Here is a 6,899-nt window from a genome sequence, read left to right on the forward strand (position 1 = left end):
TAACTTATGAGACCGTTAATCTTTCCTAATCAAAAGATACGTTGTAATGAATATAACATAAAACACTAAATTATCATAAAAAATAAACATTATCGGAAAAAATTAAGAAATTATTTTAAAGAGAACTAGAGTTGCTTTCTCTTCATGTGCACATTACATTAATTGTATTCAATTCAGTGAAAGTTTTGTTTTTGACAAAGTCAGTGACAGTTGAATTCACAAAATAATAATATGTATTTTAATAAGATTCACGTATTATTTATGAACTAATACGTTCTCAACGCATTAAATAACCTTTTCGGGGACAGATTTTTACATAACTCTTACGATTTCCATCTTTTTATTTTAACGTTCAGATGGATGAGGCATTTAAAGGATGCCGGCAGAGATTTAAATAGGATTTGCGGTCACGTTTTCGGTCGCATCTCGTTTATCACAATTGCGAACATAATGGATGTTATTGCGGTCATTACAGATATCGTGATCGTGATTTTTTTTGAATGAGTTGATTTTTTTTAATAAAAAAACCTGTTTTTTTAAAATTAAAATATCGGAATAATAGTGGGATAGCGATCAATTATTGCCACAATGGCCGTGATCCGTTAAATCGCGGCGTGTGATCCTGCTTCACACCGTTATTTTTCGCGATAGCGGTTTTGAACACCTCCGCAACCGCAATATCACTATTCGGCCGCTATTTGATTCATTGGATGTCGGCACTTCATGGCAAACAAGAGCAGGAAGCCGAGCCTATTAAATAATAGACATTTGAAACATATCAATAAATTACATGTCAATACAAACGATTTGTGTAAACCTTGTATGGTAAAAGATACTACCAAGTGTAGTCTGTTCAGATTCTTTCCCAGTCTTTGACAACTTTAACGTTAATGGGGCCCTATTGAGAACACAAGATTGATTGGCGAGCTTTCATCTGCTCAAAAAATGAAAAAGCTCGTCCGAGTCAAAATGACTCGACCGGTAGCATACCAAATGGCGCGTACACTTCTCGACTAATCCGATCTTGGTCTGTTTTGTTAGAATTCAAATCTATTTTTACTACTTATGCTGGCAAGGCATGATAATTCTTGAACATTATGAAAATCAATATTAGTAAAAGAAAAGAAATTAAAGAGGCAACAAGATGATAAAGTTGCATGAAGTTTGAAATTGTCAAAGTTGGCAACACACTTGGTAAAAGGTGACAAAAACTATAAGATTCTTGATTAATGAAGCATGATATTGAATTACTTAAGAACTAAGCATGGAAAATAAACATGTGACGATTGATGATGGAAGGGAATTTCATTAAGACAATGAATTCCATGTGGCAATACAAGAAGAATTTGGAAATGCCTAGATCTTTCATTAAGGAGGTTAATTACCCTTATAAATATGTCTTTAGCATTAATATAAATGTATGCAAGGGAGAAAGAGAAGGAATATGAGGAAAAACTTAGAAAAGCAAGAATGAGATATAGCTTAGCAAAGCTATGAGAGAGAATTGAGTAAAGCTTAGCAAAACTTATAATAGCGAAGTTGTGTTTGTAAACTAGCCGCAGCTAGTGTTATAGTGTTATAGTATTGCAATATTGTCATATTGGGGTAACGTCGTTGTAACGTATTTTGTCTCGTATCAATAGTAATTTCGAGTGTTATAAATTACTGAGTGCCCACCTACGCTTCCAACAAGTGGCCTCAGAGCTTGGTTCGAGTTTACCATGGTGGAGAAGATGTCCAACATGATTCAACCTCAAATCCCGAGATTGAAAAAGACGAATTATGGCAATTGGAGCATTCAAATGAAGGTGTTATCAGGCTCCCAAGATTGTTGGGATATCGTCGAGGATGGTTATACCGAGCCTGAAAATATAGCAGAAGAAGCAGTCCTTACCAATAAAGAAAAGAATGTATTGAAGGAATCCCAGGAAAAAGATAAAAGAGCGTTGTTCTTTATTTTTCAAGGAGTAGACAAATCTACCTTTGAAAAAATTTCTGATGCGAAGACCGCAAAACAAGCATGGGAGATTTTGCAAAAATCTCTACAAGGTGCCGAAAAAGCAAAGAAGAATACATAGCCGCAATAGCGTGCACTTGCCAAGAATCTAGTCTCCCATAGCCGAAACAAGCATATCGATACAAAGTATCACTTTATACGAGAGCATGTGAAGAATAAAATTGTGGAGCTAATTTACTGCAGAACTGAAAATCAACTAGCAACTATTTTCACAAAGCCATTGCGGGCAGATATATTCAACCGACTCAAAGAAAAGCTCGAAATGAAAAATCAGATTTGAGGGGAAGTGTTAGAATTCAAATCTATTTTTACTACTTATGCTGGCAAGGAATGGATAATTCTTAAACATTATGAAAATCAATGTTGGTAAAAGAAAAGAAATTAAAGAGGCAACAAGATGATAAAGTTGCATGAAGTTTGAAATTGTCAAAGTTGGCAACACACTTGGCAAAAGGTGGCAAAAGCTATAAGATTCTTGATTAATGAAGCATATCTTGAATTACATAAGAACTAAGCATGAAAAATAAACATGTGACAATTGATGATGGAAGGGAATTTCATTAAGACAAGAAACTCCATGTGACAATACAAGAAGAATTTGAAAATGCCTAGATCTTTCATTAAGGAGGTTAATTACCCTTATAAATATATGTTTTTAGCATTAATATAAATGTATGCAAGGGAGAAAGAAAAGGAATATGAGGAAAAACTAAGAAAAGAAAGAATGAGATATAGCTTAGCAAAGCTATGAGAGAGAATTGAGTAAAGTTTAGCAAAGCTTATAATAACGAAGTTGTGTTTGTAAACTAGCCACATCTAGTGTTATAATGTTATAGTATTGCAGTATTGTCATATTGGGGTAACGTCGTTGTAACGTTCGTTGTAACGTATTTTGTCTCATATCAATAATAATTTCGAGTGTTATAAATTATTGAGTGTCCACCTACGCTTCCAACATGTTTGGGCCACTTTTATGATTATTTTACATGGGTAAAAGCCATCGTGACTTGTGTTTCTGTCTGCCATAACACCGCCGATAAAGTACTGACAGTGCTGTCAAACAACCAACGGGAATGGCCCATCTGCAAAAGCAAATAAACACGAGGTAAACAGGGAACAGAAAATATCTATATTCGAGGTAAACCGGGAACGATAAGGGGAAACTGGTCATTTTGATAATCTTCTGCTAAGAATAGATAGCCGAGAGCTATATTACCTGTCCAAATCAAGGATGGGATTGTAGACAATAGCTTTCATGGTATTAAATTACGGCCGCAACGCAGTGTAACGGTCGCATTATAACGGTTTTGAAGGTCACCGCAACTCAATATTAACGTAACGCAACCGCCCGCGACAGCCGCAACACGTTAAAAAATCACGCCCGCGATAACCGCAACACGTTACGTAACGTCCGCAACATCCGCAACTGCGACACCGCAACCGCGACAGATGCCTCAACTGCTATTTTATACTATGATAGCTTCCCAAGTGGCTACAATATAATGCCACACAGGATTGTAGTAAAGAGACTCCGATGACCAGAACAACCTCGTATACGTCTCTAAGAAGATGAATAGTATCCATGCAGCCATTTCAACCAATATGAACTTCATGATAAACCGACCAACCATCACCATGATGAGGGAAAAGGCCACCAACCAATTGAAGAGCCTTTGATTGTATTCCTTGATGAACAAGGAACGTGACTTCCCCGTCATCTGCAAAACGTATGGCACATTGGGAAACAAATTATTTAGCAAAGATATCAGAAAATACAAAATTTAACAATTCCAATTAGAAAGCACCATAAATATATCTTTTCTATTTAGTAGGCAAGTTAAAAAAGATTGAATGGAACTCCTAAATATGGCAACAGAAGGAAAATAAAATTGTAAGGAAAAAAGAAGCTGAATAGGGAACTGCAAAGATTCCTGATTACCTTCATCATCCGTTGCTCGTAGCTAGCTTTTGAAGGCCCAATTAGGGATGACAAACGGGTACAATTTCGTGGATTTCGCACCGTATCTGCTCCAATTAGGGGTATGAATATAACTTTAGTGGGTAGTGAGTGGGTGTGGATTTAGAAAGTGGTACCCGTCGCAAGTAGTGGGCAGGTGATGGGTTTGAGACCTTACCCGCCCCACATCCGCCCTCCCACTAAATATCTATTAAATTTTGGATCATTATAAATTTAGGTATAATTTTAGGGTTTATCGTTTATGCGTGTCAAAGTACAAAAATATTATGTGTTTGTCATTTATGTTTAAAGGCTTTAATTATGTCTTTTATTATGATGTTTTATATACTTGATCTATGTTAACACTTAATTCAGATAATCCTTGGTTTATTTTATTATGTTTCTTAATGGACGTGTTTGTTTTATGTTTGTTGTTTATGTATAACTTAAGGTTGCTATCAGGTGGGTCTAATCGGGTACGTCTCCAGCTGGGTAGTAGGTGTGGGGATGAATTCGAGAATATACCCGCGTGGGCAGGTGTGAATTTGAAAAATTTTACCCATCATGGATGGTGGACGGGTGGTGGATTTAAAAATATTAGGTAGATATAGGGATGGGGAGGAGTATCCACACCCGACCCGCCCGTTTGCCATCCCTAGGCCCAATGCACTCCCGTTCAAAGCTTTGGTTACATTGCAGGAAACCTGCATTAAATTTTGCCATAGAAGGACGCTTGAGAACTTGAAGCTGGTCCCTCTTGTCTTCACATCGGGTATATAGTGCCTCACAGACCCTCGAAGATTGATATTGATTTGCCATAAAGAAATTCTTTTGTACCTGGATAAAATTTCCACATTAAGATGTGAGAATTACAAAATCTAGTAGTCTACTAGATCAGATTACATACAATAACAATTAAAAAGGCAGGATTTATTACTCTAAAAACCGGGATAGACATCTACATGCCTACCGTTATAAAGTGTAACAAAAAAAAAAGATGTTTCATAGAAATTTCCTGCTTGTCTAACAGAGAAACTTCTCATGTGGTTGTCTATTTAAGTTTCCTCCTTATCTACCAACTTACAACATCTCTTTTTCCGACCACTAAAGAAGAAATTGAATTGTTGATGGAAAGAACCACAAATTTGAATAACCCAGGAATAAAATCTAAATGAACTGAAATAAAAGTAATGCCCTTTAAAGTTCCAGTCAATACCTCCTTGATTTCTTCATCTAGTTGCTCAAACGATTTCTTTGCATGGTGGCGACCAAAATGTAGTCCATCAAAAGTCTTCATTGCTTCCTCTCGAGACCTTTCATGGATATCTTGTAAGGATTGCCCCGGCATGGGTAAATGTAATTTTGACATCCTTTCACCATACAGCTTTAAACATCGCTTTACAATACCTTTATTGAAAACCTCAAGAGAGCCTGTTGATGGGATCTCCCCTTTATTCAATGCTTCAAGTATCTATAAGATTAAAACAAAATTTCATATTAAAAATACTAAGTTATGGACATTAACTAATCACTATCCATAGCAACTAATTTAAGAATTCTCACAATTCATGAACTTCTATAACTTATCCAAGAACAGGTAAACTAACCTTCTCCAGGAATGAAACAAACTCCTTTACATTTAAAGGCTTGCCCTGCACAATCTTTGGGCGTATAACACTAGCGACGAGCTCTTTCAATTGCTCTCTTTTTCTTAACATACATGGGATCAAGCTCATCATCCTTCAGGTCACAAAGCTTTGTTCGCATGAGATGAGGCTGTAAGTTCAAATTTCAATTAATTAAGGTAGTAAAAGTTTAGATTTTAACAATTACAATAATTATTTGTCAACGTATAACACAGATCTGCAGCAAATCAACATATGAGTGAAAGCATACACACATTCCATCATCCTAAATCTCACTGTAAGCATGCACAAAGATGTCTTTGCCTTCTGACTGTACCACCATATAAAACAAAATGCAAATATGAAATGTAACCCTGACTAGGAAAAAGTCTTATAGAAATCAAGCATCGATTTATGTATCTGATCAGAATGACAATAGCACAGGAAAGGGGAGAAACAAGGAATAGAAGTAAAAAGATTGAAACTCATACCTGGGGTAGGCTAAATGCGGTGCTATTATCCCCTGTTACAGCTAATGAATCCCGAATCTGGTTAACCTGATCAATATTTCTGTCCCCTGAAAATACAAAAGACACATCATCATCAACAGATCATCCCAAAAATAAACATCTGTCCAAAACAACTAAGGATGCTTGAGTAAACTAACCATCCGTGTTTGGGACATGTCTAAGTGCCTCATCCACCATTTCTTTATCTGTTTTCCCTTCTGTATAAAACCCAGAAAAATGACAGTGAATTGACCCTGAATTGTGGGGTAGAGGCAACTGAACTGCCTAATGGAATCCAGAAAGGAATGCCACCCAAATCTTCCACATCATTTTCAAAGAAGCTTAACACTAGTATAGTGAATGAATCCAAATAAAAGTGTAACCAGGCATATACCCAAGCATACAAAAGCAACATGAATTTGACGAATAGAATATGTCACTCGGACTCGGGTGTAAGTCTTAGATACGGGTATGGTTAGATTTCTAAGATTTTTCCCTACATTTGGAGGATCCTTGGAGGTCATATCCCCATATCCAAGAGTCGAACACAAGGGTTAGACACAAGTACTTCATGAAAAATGAAGAATCCGAGTAACATAACGAATACACGCTAGAAAGGGATAACTCTGACGCAATAATAATATTACAGGTAGTGCAATTGAAGCTAGCATGTCCCTGGCATATTAAAATTTAAAGTATCAGGGCCCCATGACAGGTTGAATCCAAATTGAACTAGTCTTATATTTTTTAAGTTTCTCTGAACAATTCTTCTGCATGGATGCACGTTTGGC

At 36.4% G+C, this 6,899-nt stretch overlaps 1 pseudogene; it reads right to left on the reverse strand.

The window, feature by feature from the left end:
* Window positions 1-2,960: 2,960 nt before the first annotated feature.
* Window positions 2,961-6,632, reverse strand: LOC120158274 (annotated as a pseudogene).
* Between the last annotated feature and the right edge of the window lie 267 nt (window positions 6,633-6,899).

The sequence above is a fragment of the Hibiscus syriacus genome, unplaced genomic scaffold, assembly GCF_006381635.1.
Source record: "Hibiscus syriacus cultivar Baekdansim isolate YM2019G1 unplaced genomic scaffold, ASM638163v2 tig00111310_pilon, whole genome shotgun sequence".
NCBI lineage: Eukaryota > Viridiplantae > Streptophyta > Magnoliopsida > Malvales > Malvaceae > Hibiscus > Hibiscus syriacus.